Raw genomic sequence first — 14426 nt, 5'->3', positions numbered from 1 at the left:
AGAATATGAAAACAGCTGGAATTGACCATATAGGTAGGTCTGATTTCTTTTTTATTCAGGATATTTTTATATTATCATATTTAAACTAATGTGTACCAAAAACACATGAAAAGAAACTCAATATCACTAATCATTAGGGAAATGCATACCACCTTACACCTGTCAGAAAGGCTAGTATCAAAAAGATGAGAAATAACAAGTGTTGGTGAGAACGTGGAGAAAGGGACCCTTGTGCATCATTGGTGGGAATATCAATTGGTGCAGACACTGTGGAAAACAATATTGAGGTTTTTTAAAAAGTTAAAAATAGAAATACCATGTGATCCAATAATTCCATTACTGGCTGTTTAACCCAAGAAAATGAAAACACTAATTTGAAAAGAAATATGTACCCCTATATTTATTGCAGCATTATTTATAATGGGCAAGTTACAGAAGTAACTTAAGTGTCTGTCAAAAGATAAATGGATAAAGAAGAGGGGATACACACACACACACACACACACACACACACACACGCAATGGAATAGTACTCAGCTATAAAAAAGAATGAGATCTTGCCATTTATGACAACATAGATAGACCTAAAAACTATTACGCTAAAAGTAATAAGTCAGAGAAAGACAAATATCATGTGATTTTGGAATTTAGATTCATATGGAATCTAAAAACCAGAACAAACAAGCAAGCAAGAACAGAAACAGAATTATAAATACAGGGAACAAACTAGTGTTTGCCAGCAGGGAGGGGTTGGGGGGATGGAGAAAATAGGTGAAAGGGATAAAGAGATGCAACCTTCCAGTTATAAAATAAATAATTTACAGGGATGAGAAGTACAGCATAGGGAATAGAATCAATAATATTGTAATAATGATTATTATGGGGCGCCTGGGTGGCTCAGTCAGTTGAGTATCCAACTCTTGATTTCAGCTCAGGTCATGATCTCAGGGTTGTGAGATTGAGCCCCATGTCGAGCTCCATGCTGGGCATGAAGCCTGCTAAAGATTTTGTCTCTCCCTCTTCCTCTGCCCCCCACTCTCTCTCTCTCCTTCAAAAAACTAACTAACTAACTAACTAACTAACTAACTAACTAGATAATAATAATCCTGTAATAATGTCATATGGTGACAGGTGACTATACTTAATGTAACGAGAATAGTGTAATGCATAGAATTGTCAAATCACTATGTTGTACCCCTGAAACTAATATAACGTTGTATGTCAACTATATTTTAATAAGACATAAACTAATAAAAATAAACTAATGTATAAAACCAGAATTTCAATGTATTGATCTCAAATGAGAAATATAATAACAAGGGGCGCCTGGGTGGCTCAGATGGTTAAGCACCTGCCTGTGGCTCAGGTCATGATCTCCAGGTCCTGGGATTGAGCCCCATATTGGGCTCCCAGCTCAGCAGGGAGTCTGCTTCTCCCTCTCCTCTCTCTCTGCCTCTCCCCCTGCTTGTGCTCTCTCTGTCTCTCTCTCTCTCAAATGAATAAATAAAATCTTTAAAAAGAAAGAAAGAAAGAAAGAAAGAAAGAAAGAAAGAAAGAAAGAAAGAAAGAAAGAAAAAAGAAAGAAAGAAAGAAAGAAAGAAAGAAAGAAAGAAAGAAAGAAAGAAAATAATAATAAGGTTTAGCAATTCATAACCATTTGCCGTATTCACTTGATAAGCTTGGAATTTAAACAAAGGAGTTAGTTAATTTGAATTTTTAGATGAACTATCATCTTCAAAACAGTGCCAACTCTCATCAGGATGAGACTGCTTGACTCCAAGACCAGAAATCTTTCTTGCCCCAGGACTGTGCATAGGTGGATCTTCCTTCTTAATAATTTGAATGTGCCCACTTTGCTCGGTCCCAACTGTCACTGTTAGTATAGTTTTATTAAAAAACAAAACTCAACTGAGTACATTTTAAAGGTCTTATTGGTAGGACACCTGGGTGGCTCAGTCAGTTAAATGCCTGCCTTCGGCTCTGGTTGTGATCCCAGGATCCAGGGATCAAGTCCCACGTCGGGCTCCTTGCTCAGTGGAGAGACTGCTTCTTCCTCTGCCTGCAGCTCCCCTTGCTTGTGCTCTCTCTCTCTCTCTCTCTGGCAAATAACTAAATATAATCTTAAAAAAAATAATGAAGATCTTATTGGCTTTATTCAATGATCCCTGAATTGGGCAGCATCCCATCTACCAGACAGAAGGGAGCGCTGAAGAGCTGTACAAAACAAAAGAATTTTTTTTAAAGATTTACTTTTTGGGGTGCCTGGGTGGCTCAGTCGTTAAGCATCTGCCTTTGGCTCAGGGCATAATCCCAGGGTCCTGGGATCAAGCCCCGCATTGGGTTCCCTGCTCCGCTGGGAGCCTGCTTCTTCCTCTCCCACTCCGCCTGCTTGTGTTCCCTCTCTACCTGGCTGTCTCTCTCTCTGTCAAATAAATAAATAAAATCTCAAAAAAAAAAATTTACTTTTTTATTTTGGAGAGAGAAAAAACAGAGACAGCATGCACAAGCAGGAGGGGTAGAGGAAGAGGGAGAGAGAATCTCAAGCAGACTCCACAATGAGCATGGTGTCCACCATGGGGCTTGATCTCAAGCATGACCTAAGCCTAAGCCAAGAGCCGGAAGCTTAACCCACTTCACCACCCAGGCACCCCCTAAATGAAAGACTTTCATAGGCAGAAGAGGGTGGGACAGAAAGAGTGAATTGTTTGTGGCAGGGTCACTTTCCTTTAGGGGACATGTATGAATCAGATTAAAGATATCTTGGACAAATCTGCCAAGATGATTCTCTCTGACTCAAAGCCTTCTTGAGCATGCCCCCTCCTTCTTTCTTTCTGTTTAACCACACTCTCAAAGTACAGCCTTGGGGTATAACATCCTTGATCTGCTATGGAGATGCACTATTCTCCAGACCTTTTCCAGAATGGCCTCCCAGCACGTAGTCCCCAGTCCCTAGGGCTATAGAAGCAGGTTTTAGGGAGGTGAGCTTTGCAGAGATGTACTACTCATCTTGTGGTTGCCCAAAACCTTTTTTCTTCATAGAGTCTCACCACAGGTCTTTCACATAGTGGCTGCAATTGGGCAGGCTTTTTCCATGCCAGATGAAAGCTCTCTGAGCAAACTTCCCAAAAGAAATCAGCAGAAAGCACCTGGCCCTTAAAAAATCATCTTTTGAGCTCTTATGTGACACTTCTGCCTCATTGTATTCCTCAAGGCAGTCACAATGTCCTGCCCAGCAACAAAGGGAGAGGACAGTGGCACCCTCCTCAGATGGAAGAAGTGTTAAAGAATTCATGGACATGTTTTTAAACCACCAATATCACTCAAACCCATTTTTAATTAGTCTATAATATTGTCCTTGAGAGAGAGAGAGGCAGAGAGAGGAAGCTCACTGATGCTAGAATAAATATAATAAAGCCCTATTTCAGAATGTGTCAATTCCTTTCTTAAATATCATTCAGTGGTCAGACATTCTCCATAGTCTTTGGGACAACTGGAAATTCCTTAGAAAAATTGAACATTTATGATCTGGCTGCTGTTTCTCTCTCTGGCTTCACATTCACCCAGGTCCTATTTTGCACTCTATGTTCCAGGCATACAAAGTGCCTTAAACTACTTCTTTCCCTATACTGCCCTTGTTTCTGGCCATTGGATATTCTTAAAGGTTCTTCTTATTGTTTTCTGTCTAATTCCTGTAAATCATTCAAGGTTCAGTTCAAGCATCCCCTTCTCCAGGAAATCTTTTTCATCTCACTTGCCTGGGTTCTGTAACTCTTCAGTGAGCTTCCAAAGCACTGTGTTCTTATCTTTGTCTTAGTGCTTATAATGATGTACATTAGCTAATACAATGCCAATTACTACTCATTGTTTTGGGGGGCGTATACAGAATTGCAGGGAACTCCCCCTCCCACACTGATACCGCATAGTTCCTCTAGTGGGGCCCACCAACCTTGACAGCCTTGACTATTTAGAAAGCCCCATGACTTACACAAGACTAATCAGAATCTTTCCTTAAAATTCATCACATAGGAACTAAGGAAAGAGTTAGAAAACAATATTCAAATGAGTAAATTTGAAGATCTAATTGGCTTTATTTGACGATTTATCAATCAGGCAGCTTCCCATCCCATCTTAGCAGATAGAAAGGAACTCCAAGGAGCTATGCAAAGTAGAAGGCTTTTATAGACAGAAGGAAGCAGAAAAAGAAAGTTTCTTACAAAAAGGGGTTACTTTAGGCAAGGTCACTTTCCTTTGGGAGAAGTGGGGGGGTCTATCAGGCAGATTACCTCACTAGTGCTAACCAGGTGGTTCCAGATTGACTGGTGAAAGGTCATATTCCTGGGAGAAGCTGAAAATACAACTAGGTTAGGTATTAAGTCTATGGTGATGTGGGCTTAGTACAAGTGACTCTATTTCAGGCTTGTCTCTCTCTCTCTCTCTCTCTCTCTCCTTTTTTTTTTTTTTTTTTTTTTTTTTTTTTNAAGACTTTATTTATTTGTCAGAAAGAGAGAGAGAGCACAAGCAGGTGGAGTGACAGGCAGAGGGAGAAGCAGGCTCCCCACCGAGCAGGGAGTCCAATGTAAGACTCGATCCCAGGACCCTGGGATCATGACCTGAGCCAAAGGCAGATGCTTAACAGACTGAGCCACTCAAGCATCCAGGGCTTGTCTCTTTTTTAACAAAGTAAGCTTCTCTGGTAATGAAGTTGGATGATACAAAATGAGAGGTTTACAATAGCCATCATTTTAGTTTTGTGCAGTCCAAATGCACCAATCAGAGATAATACAAAGAAAGTGACATTCAGAGAAGCCAGATATACAAGAAGGGATATAGGGAGATAGATACAGAGTTAGAGGGAGTCCTAATGGCATTTAAATCCTTAGCTTCAGGTCATCTTTTCCAGTAGACTATGCTATTTGATGGCATATTACTGTTGCTCAGTGAACTAGGGAGACCCCAGGCCCTGGGGCATGACCCAACCTATCCCAAAGATGTAAGGAAGGCTCTTGGTCATGTCACAAGAAAGAATTCAAGGACAGACACAGCACAGTTAACAAGCAACAAAAGAAGTAAAATTTATTAAAGCAAAAGTACACTCTTGAGATATGAGAACAGGTAACTGAGAGAGAGACAGAGAGAGAGAGACAGAGAGAGAAAGCTGAGCACCCCAGTGTTTGGGTTTCTATCTTTTATTGGCAGTTGTTAACAAAGGGGTGGAATACTCACTACTTGACACAGGGATTTCTTGGAAGAAGTGTTTTGCACTTTTTCTTCCCTGTTTGGTCAAGGTTTCCCTGTCATGGCATCAGCCATCTTGGACCTGTCTAGTTTGATCTGGATCCTTGTGGAGTGCTGCCAGGATAAGCCTCCCACTTTCCTGATAGCTGGCCATGGTTTCCATTATGCTGGCTTCCAGTCACCCTGTTAGAACTGAACTAACTGCCGCCTACGCTAACATTACTTCTGTTTATATCCCGAGTGCTTTGGATACAAAATAAAGACAAAAAATGTGGAGTATGTCATAGTCAAAAGAACAAAGGGTAGATTTTTAAATTTTAAGATGGTGGACTAAAAATGATATATTTTCTTTTGCTGTCTCTTGAAACTCTCCTAAAGTACAGTGTCCTGGACTGAATTGTATCCCCCCAAAAGATGTTGAATTTCTAACCCCCAGTATCCATGAATATGACTTTGGAAATAGGATCTTTGTAGATGATCAAATTAAGATGAGGTCGTTAAGGTAGGCCTTAAACCAATATGACTGATGTCCTTCTTAAAGAGAAAAATTTAAATATCGGGATAGACATGCATAGAGGAAAAAGTATGTAAAATCACAGGAATAATGCCATCTGCAAGCCAAAATGCAGGAGTCTACCAAAAGGTAGGAGACAGGCATGAAATAGTTTTTCTCACAGTTCTCAAAATGAACCAACTGTACTGAAGAGGAAAATTGCCCAGAGCAGGCCCAGGCCAGAAGGTTCCAGAAGATGGAAAGTTACTAACAATAAGCTAGAGATAACCAGAAGTCACACTCGAGCAAGAGATAACCAGCCTTTTCTGCTTCTGTGAACAGCCTTCCTGCCACAGGCTCCCTGCACTACTGTTCCCACCTAAAGCAGCCCCCACTCCCCCAGTTTAAACCCACCTACCAGCAGTCAGCATAGCCCTTGGAACCTGACTGCCTGCAGTCACCTATAAAAGTCCTATCCCCCCATTGCCCAGGGCCCAGAATTTGGAAATTGAGCTGAGCTCAACTGGGTCTGCTGGCATAAAATAAATCCGAATTCTCCTACTTCTCCGAGTGTCACTCGGTCTCTCGCCAATCTGATTCTAATTTTTCTGCAACATTTCTTATACCCTGATTTCAGATGTCTGGCCTCCAGAACTGAGAGACAATATATTTCTGTAGTTTAAGCCATCCAGTTTGTAGTACTTAGTTATGAATGTTTGTGATATTGTGATTTATAATAATAAATAGATATTTGGTCTTTTAACTAGTTCCTGTCGGAGCTCCTAAAAACCCTTGGAATTTCCTAAGTGAGGAAAGCAATAAAGGTATATTTTGTTGTGCTAATGAGTGACTTTTCGAGTGCCCTTAGGCAACCTAAGAATGGGGGCTGGTCACCTGAGGAACCAACTGAGGGATTAAAGAATTGGAACTTTTGGTCCCACCATACCCGCCCCCCCCCCCACTTCTGAGGAGAGGAAAGGGGCTGGAAATTGAGTTCAGTCACCAATGGCCAATGACTTAATCAGTTATGTTTATGTAATGAAGACTTCATAAAAACCCAAAAGGACAGGCTCAGAGTCTCTGGGTTGGCTGAGCTCGTGGAGGTGCTAGATGAGTGACATGCTTGGAAAGGGCCTGGAAGCTCTCCACCTCTTCCCACATACCTTGCACTACGCATCAATTCCACAAGTAAAATGTTTCTCTGAGTCGTATGACCCATTGGAGCTAATTAATCACCCAAGAAGGAGGTCTTCAGAACCCTTCCAAGTATAGAAGCTCAGGTGACCAGCTGGATTTGCAATTGGCATCTGAAGTCGGGGGTGGGGAGAGCAGTCTTGTAGGACTGAGCCCTTAACCTGGGGGATCTACCATTTCCAGGTAGATAGAATAAAACTGTATGAAACCCGGGGACCTGAGAGACTCCATTTTGAGAAAAGCTCCATTCTCCTTTCCAAAACAAATAAATGGCTAATGAATTCTTGAACTGGGCAAAAAGACTCTTGAACTGGGCCAGAAGAAACAATTCTTTTACAAGGAATTGTTCTTAAAAGTCAACAGGGACAAGAGTTATCTTGATCATAAGACTTGATTTTAGACTTTCTGAAGAGAAAATAGTTAGCTAAGGCATACCAGGAATAATTTCATGTAACCCCAAGAGGGTAGTCAATCAATGTGTAAACAAAAGCAGCTCAGCCTGTTAGTGCCAATTGACATTTTATTTTTCCTTTTTTTATCCAGGTCATATAAATGCCCCTTTTCCTCTTTCTCATAAAAACCCCTTGCTTTTATAACTAGACGAATGTGAGTTGCTCTTCAGCGAGTCAGATACAACAGGTGAGCTGTCCCACAAAGTAAACTTTATTTGCAGCAAACAAGGAATCATTTCCAAAGACTGTGCTAACTCCCTCACAAGGGTGAATGAATTCCTTTTATTTAAGGTTAGGATGAATATTTAGATAAGGAAGCCTTGTCACCATAAGGCATAAGGTCGCACATATGCCTTCAGAAAACATGCCTATACATACATTGTATGTTATGTAAATGAGGCTGAGGCTTTTCCTTGCATAGAGGTTTTATTTTTTCATTTTTTATTTTATTATTATTTTTAGTATTATAATGATGTAAAGGCAACTGTCAGTCATCCTACGGTTTACTCCACAGTCCATCTGTGCAGACACAAGTTGAGCTCAAAAGGTCCGGGTGGTCTGGGTCAAGGGAGGTCTAGTTAGAGCAGGCAGCATCACCTGAGGGGTGGTTTCAGGTGTCATTTGCCTGAGTTAAAAGGTAAGCGGGAAAGAAGAGCCTAAGGAAAAATGTAAGACAAAGGTTAGTGAGTACAAGCAGGTGGGCAGTGAAGTCCGGTCTTGGGATCTAGCGGGTCACAATTTCACCCCACCGGTGGGACAATATTTGGGTTTCTACCTGAGTCTGTGCTCCCCAATTGCTATTCTGAGGCCCCAGATAAAGGCCTTTGTTCTTTTTCAGTTTTGCCTCTCTTCTACAGTATCAGAATTGAGTTGAATTGCAGGAAAACCAGTTGGTGTCGGAGAATTTCTTGGTATGGGGGAATAAACCCACATGTGGGAATTGGTGTCAGAATCCTACAGCCTGAGGAAACAAATACATACTGTAAAAGGAAAAAGAAGTAAAAAACTCACAAAGTCAAAGAGAGAGAGGGAGAGAAATAGAAAACCATTTTAGAGTCTAAAAAGTGTGACAAATGACGAATAACAGACTTAAGAAAGGAAATCCTAAACTGACAGTAGGGAATATCTAAAGTAGCCCATTATTCATTAAAGAACTGAGAGAGAAATGCTCAAGCATTTTTGCCCCCAGGCTACCTCCCTTGCCCCATACAACCATGTGATTGTCTCTCCTTATTCCCTGTACAGACAGGAGATTTTCTCCTTGTACAGGGTAAACAAGGTCTATGAACTGTGGCGGAAGGGGAAAGGAGGCTCAATCCAAGATGGCGCACTGAAAACGGAGGGGTGGGGGCAGGGTCAGATTCAAAATTTACACACTTGAATCCCCCACCTTCTTCCTCCTAATCTGCCGGAATTCTGGCAGCCCAGCTGAGTTTGCATGCATACAGAATTTTAAATGAGCTTTTTAGTGCCCCATTCTTAAATACAAGCAGACAGTAAGGAGTCAGGATTTGAGGGAAAGGGAAGCAGTGAACAACAACTTCAAGAGAATAAAAAAAGACTACTTAGGGAAATTACAACCTCAAAAAATTTATCATTAATACCCTCAGAGAAACAAGATAAATATTGCATTCATGAAACAAAAATAGCTTACAACCAAAGGATATTCAGACCATAGAGAGAGAGAGAGAGAGAATGAGGAACGTAAAATTTAATAGAAGTATTAGAAGACAGTTGAAATTTTTTAGAAAGTAAAGTAATAAGACAAAAGGATGAGGAAGGAGGCTAGGGTATGTAAATTAGAGGTCCAACTTTCAAATACTAGGAGTCTCAGAGAGAGAATATAGCAAATGTGGGAGGGAGGTCAGATTTTATTTAAAGCTAGTTATCCCTTTAAAATCCTAAGGGAGGGGTGCCTGAGTGGCTCAGTCCTTTAAACATCTGCCTTCGGATCAGGTCAAGATCCCAGGGTTCTGGGATGGAGTCCCACATGTCCTTTCCACCCCCTGGAGCTCCCTGCTTAGCAGGGAGTCTGCTTTTCCCTCTCCCTCTGACCCTCCCCCTGCTCATGTGTGCTTGCTCTCTTGCAAAAAAAAAAAAAAAAAAAAAAAAAAAAAAACTTTAAAATCCNGAAATAATTTTCTTCCTAGAATTTTATGCTAAACTATTATTTAAGTATGAGGGTAGCACAAGACAAAACTTAGACATGGAAGGTCTCCAGAAATGTGCTTCCTCTGTATCTGTTTTTAGAAAGAAAGCATTCCCAAAATGAGGAAATAAACCAAGAAAGGAAAAGACATGGAATATAGGAAACTAGATTTAACATGAGAGATAAAGATAATCTATAAGATAATAAAAGTTAATACTTATTAATGTATAACATACATGTTTTATGTACAGTATGTACATACATATTAACCCCATAATCCTCACAAAATAATATAATGTATATGTGCTTATATGTACTCATATGTACTTATATGTACTCATTTTACAGGTGAAGAGATTGAAGCATAGAATGATTAAGTGACTATAACCAGAGCCAGAATTTTAACCCATAAGGCCTGATTTCAGGCTTTTACCCATTAATAGTCATTTTCCTGCTTCCCAATATACTCTCATTTAATCAAAAATTGTGATAGAACTGTATTTAGAAGATGGGGGAGGACACAAGAAATGTTCTAATGTGTCCTGGTAGCCAAGGAAGAGATGGTGGTGATGAAAAGAGCTAAACTTTCATCTTCCTTAATGGCAAGTCAATGCATGATATTCCAAACTGAATATAAAAATCAACAACTACTGCAAGGAGGGAGTGGAAAATATGTGCACGGTGAGGAGCTGCTCTTTTCCTTCCTAAGCCTTGCAGAGCTATTTGACTTTATAATCTATCAAAGTCTACATTTGAGTAAAAGGAATAAAGCTTAAATTAAAAAAAAATAAGAGCCGCAGATTTTTCAGTTTGGAGTTTGAGGTCTAAGTAATTTGAGTATAAAACCAGTTCAGTCAACTCCGGTCTCTGCAGGTTATACCACTTCTCTGCCATTCAGCCTCCAAAGCTGATAATTAATTAATTAAATGCTGCACTTTAGGCATTCAAATAGTTATGGCTACTAACCAATTATTTGACTCCTGATGGACTTTTGTCCCCTTTCAATTAAATTTCCATTTTTTACTTCGATATTTATTGAGTTGGATTTATGACCCTTTTGGAAGAGGGAGAAGGCAATGCTCAGCTTTACCACCCATAGTAATTAGTGTTAGCATCATGGGGGAGAGCAGGTTCTAAGTTTAGTGTAAGAAGGGAGTAAAGCAGATGACCTGTATAGGCAAGTTTGACATACAAACTGGGACTCAAGAAAGGTCTAGACAATCGGAACACTGATAACATTTGTTAAATAAGGACCACCATAACCAAAGGGCAACACAAACAATTAAAGAATAAGTACCAAAAAATAAATAAATAAAAGTACCAAGAAGCTGAAATACAGAGAAGAGACATTTTATTTAGTTGGCCTTATTTCATAACTTTGCTTATAACTAACTAATCTTTTATGAAACAGGGAAGAAGTATGGTCTTTGGGGTAGTTCAGGACTATAACGGTCTCCTTGTCTTCCAGATCTAGCTTCTTATGCTTTATTGACATCCCAAGCATTTTACAAGTTCCATGATCTCTTTTCTCTCTTCAGAACTTTACAATGGCTTTGATAGAATGCATGATAAAGATCAAAATGCTTCAGCTCCCATGTAATGCCTTCCATATAAAGATGCTAACCTGTCCTTCCAGATTCATTCCCATTATATCACGTTGGTATTTTTAACATTCTCTGTGAGTCACATTCTCATTTTTGCTCTTTACTCACAGACCAAAAAAACAAAAAACAAACAAAACAAAACCCAAAAAATGCTTATACCGTGTATTTGATGTTTAAATTTATCATCCTGTAGGGTTCAACTCAAGTATTACCACGTTCATGATACTCTTTCCAAACTTTTAACGTGATGAGGATTTCTGAGGTGGTAAATAGTGCAATTATGGGTTAACTAAGGTGAAGGTGCCAGGAGAGACACTGGCCAACATCATTCAGAGACAGCATGTAAAATATTTCCCACAATTGAACTCTCAGTGTATCTTGGACAATCCGTAAATCACTGTAATTGTTTTCCCAGTCAGTCTGCCAGCTCAAGGGCAAACTTCCCACCCTGGCCTCCTTATTACCTTCCAGACAATCTGCTTACCCAAGGCAAAGAAAACAAAACTTGCTATTTTCAGACTCTGCAATTTTTCTCCTCCGCCTCTTAAATTTGTTACATAAATCCCATTTTTGCTTTATTTCCATACACTCATATACAAGTATACTCTTGATGTGTAAACGAATCAGACCCTCTAATAACCGTCTTACAGACCACACTTGAAAGACTAACTCAATAAGACTCAATACTGTAGCTCCTGACAGATGACAGGCAGCAGAATTGCCACCTCAAAATATGTTTCTTTGGCATAAGGATTATCCTAAACTGTTTATTTTAAAAACAGCAGACAGGAGAAGTTCTGAAAACCGAGTAATAGTTTTGTAAAAGGATTTACATTTATAAGGGAAATCTCAATTTGTAAGGGTGTCTCCTTCTCTTTCGCAAGAAGAGGAGGATGACTAAATCTCTAGAAACTCTCAACAACGGAGAAGACCTTGATTTCAATCAGCATAACAACCATACTTTTATTTACTGTGCTTTTCCTGGTAACCTCTCACACTCCCCCACCCCACCCAATCTTCTTTTGTCTTGAGCTGGAAATCTATTCAAGATGATGGCTTGGGCCGTTTCAGGGAGTTACTCAATTTTCTTGGGTCTCTCCCATGTATACAGGAGGTGTACATGTTATTAAATTTCTATTTTTCTCTTGTTAATCTTTTTTTTTTTTTTTTTTTTTTTTTTTTTTTTTTNTTTTTTTTTTTTAGTGGGGCATCTCAGCCAAGAACCTAGAAACGTAGAGGGAAAATTATTTGTCCTCCTCTACACAGGCCAGTGCAAGTCATCCTGTACTGTTCTATTTGCCTCCAAATAGATAAAACTAGTCAACATAGCCCAATCAATAGTTTCTCAGACCCATCCCCCCACTCCCCAGGAAGGAGACCCTATACTGCTCTTCTGTAAATCAGTATATGTCCATCTTTCAGGTCTCCCTCTTGGATTGGAAGCTTTGTGCTATCAGAATTAACTCCTCCCACTATGTAGATGGAGACCCCTTCCTTCAGATGGTGATATCCCAGTAGACGCTACCCCCTACAGGAGTTTTCATTTGGGCAAATAACAAGCTATGGAAAATATGGGGGGGGGTTGGCTGGTGTAATCACCCCAAGAAGCCCAAAGTAACCTGTAGAGGGTGGATAGTGCAGCTTCACTGCAGGCTATGGAAGGTTTAATACATATTTGTGTCATTTGGGCTAAGAAAGAGGTAGGAGAGAATCTCTATCGCTTAAAATCAGAGGAAAGGGGCACCTGGGGGTCTCAGTTGTTTAAGCAACCAACTCTTGATTTCAGCCCAGATCATGATCTCAGGGTCATGGTCTCAGGGTTGTGAGTTGGAGCCCTGCTTTGGGCTCAGTGCTCAGTGCAGAGTCTGGTTGTCCCTCTCCCTCAGCTCCTCACCCTGCTCTCACTCTCTCTCTCTCTCTCTCTCTCTCTTAAATAAATAAATAAATAAATAAATAAATAAAATCTTTAAAAAAATCGGAGGAAAGATCTAGAGAAAGACCTAAAGAACTTAGAATTCTGCTGACAAAAAGAAATAAATCACCACCCCCAATGTTCCTTTTCAGACTCTCACCATCTTTAACTAGGATTTTTACAATACGCTCCTAGCTGAAATGAAGACCTGACTTCCTTACACTTCACCCAAGACCTCAAACTTTCACTGGAGTATCTTTCTAAATATTGATCACATTACAAAACTCTCCTGCTAATAAAACATTAAGTAGTCCTCATTGTCTTCAAGTTCAGTATCTGAATTATTTAATTTAAGCTTTAACAATATGACATTTTTCTTTAACTCCATGCTCCCGCATTTTGCAATATGTAATTTACACTAAACTACTATATAACAAAGGAAGGAAGCCCATAGGAAGTAAACAATTGAAGAATAAGAAAAAGGAAAAAGAAGGAGGATGGGGAAATAATTATTTCATTTATACCCATAAACAGTTGACTCTTGAACAATGAGGGGGGAAGGGTTAGGGGTGTGACCCCCCATGCAGTCAAAAATCCACATATAACTTTTGACTCCCTCAAAACTTAATTACTAATAGCTTACTATGGACTGGAAGCCTTATCAATAATATAAACAGTTGATTAACATGTATTTTCTAGGTTATATATATAATATATATATATATAATATGCTGTATTCTTACAATAAAGTGAGCTAGAGAAAAAAATGTTATTAAAAATCATAAGGAAACAAAAATACATTTATGGTTTTACACTGTATCAAAAAAAATCCATGAATAAGTGGATCTACACAATTCCAACTGGTGTTCAAGGATCAACTGTATATTATTAAGTTTAAACATAGCAAAGAGAATTTTATTGAAATAAAAAAATGAGTTTATTTGGGAATAGATGAGGAATTATAATTCAGAACAGGAAGCTATGGTGAACCATCGGTAGGTCCAAAGAGACAAAGGGAAGGCCAGCTTTATTAGGTTTTAGGAGGAAACTGTGAATGGTTGTTGGAACAAGTTTATAGGGAGATAAGAGTTTGAGGTTGTTAGTGGTGTCTCCTCTGCAAGCAGTGGGTAATGTGCTGGTGCTGGGGTGGGGAGGGATCTTCCTTCCTTTTCTAAAAATCAGGAGATGTAATGTCCTCCCTTGTTAAAATAATTCTTATCTTCCTTATTCTTCCCTGTTATGTAGGCTACAACGAGGGATATATGCTTGAGAGCTCCCCTTTCAGGGCTTCCTAATTCCATTTGGAATTATTTCCACAATATAAATGGACATTTTAACTTGATGGCTTCTAAACTTGTATCTTCCTTCCCAGACCCCACTGTCCCAG

Source organism: Ailuropoda melanoleuca, chromosome 16 (assembly GCF_002007445.2).
Source record: "Ailuropoda melanoleuca isolate Jingjing chromosome 16, ASM200744v2, whole genome shotgun sequence".
NCBI lineage: Eukaryota > Metazoa > Chordata > Mammalia > Carnivora > Ursidae > Ailuropoda > Ailuropoda melanoleuca.
Note: the sequence above shows the minus strand (reverse complement) of the source record.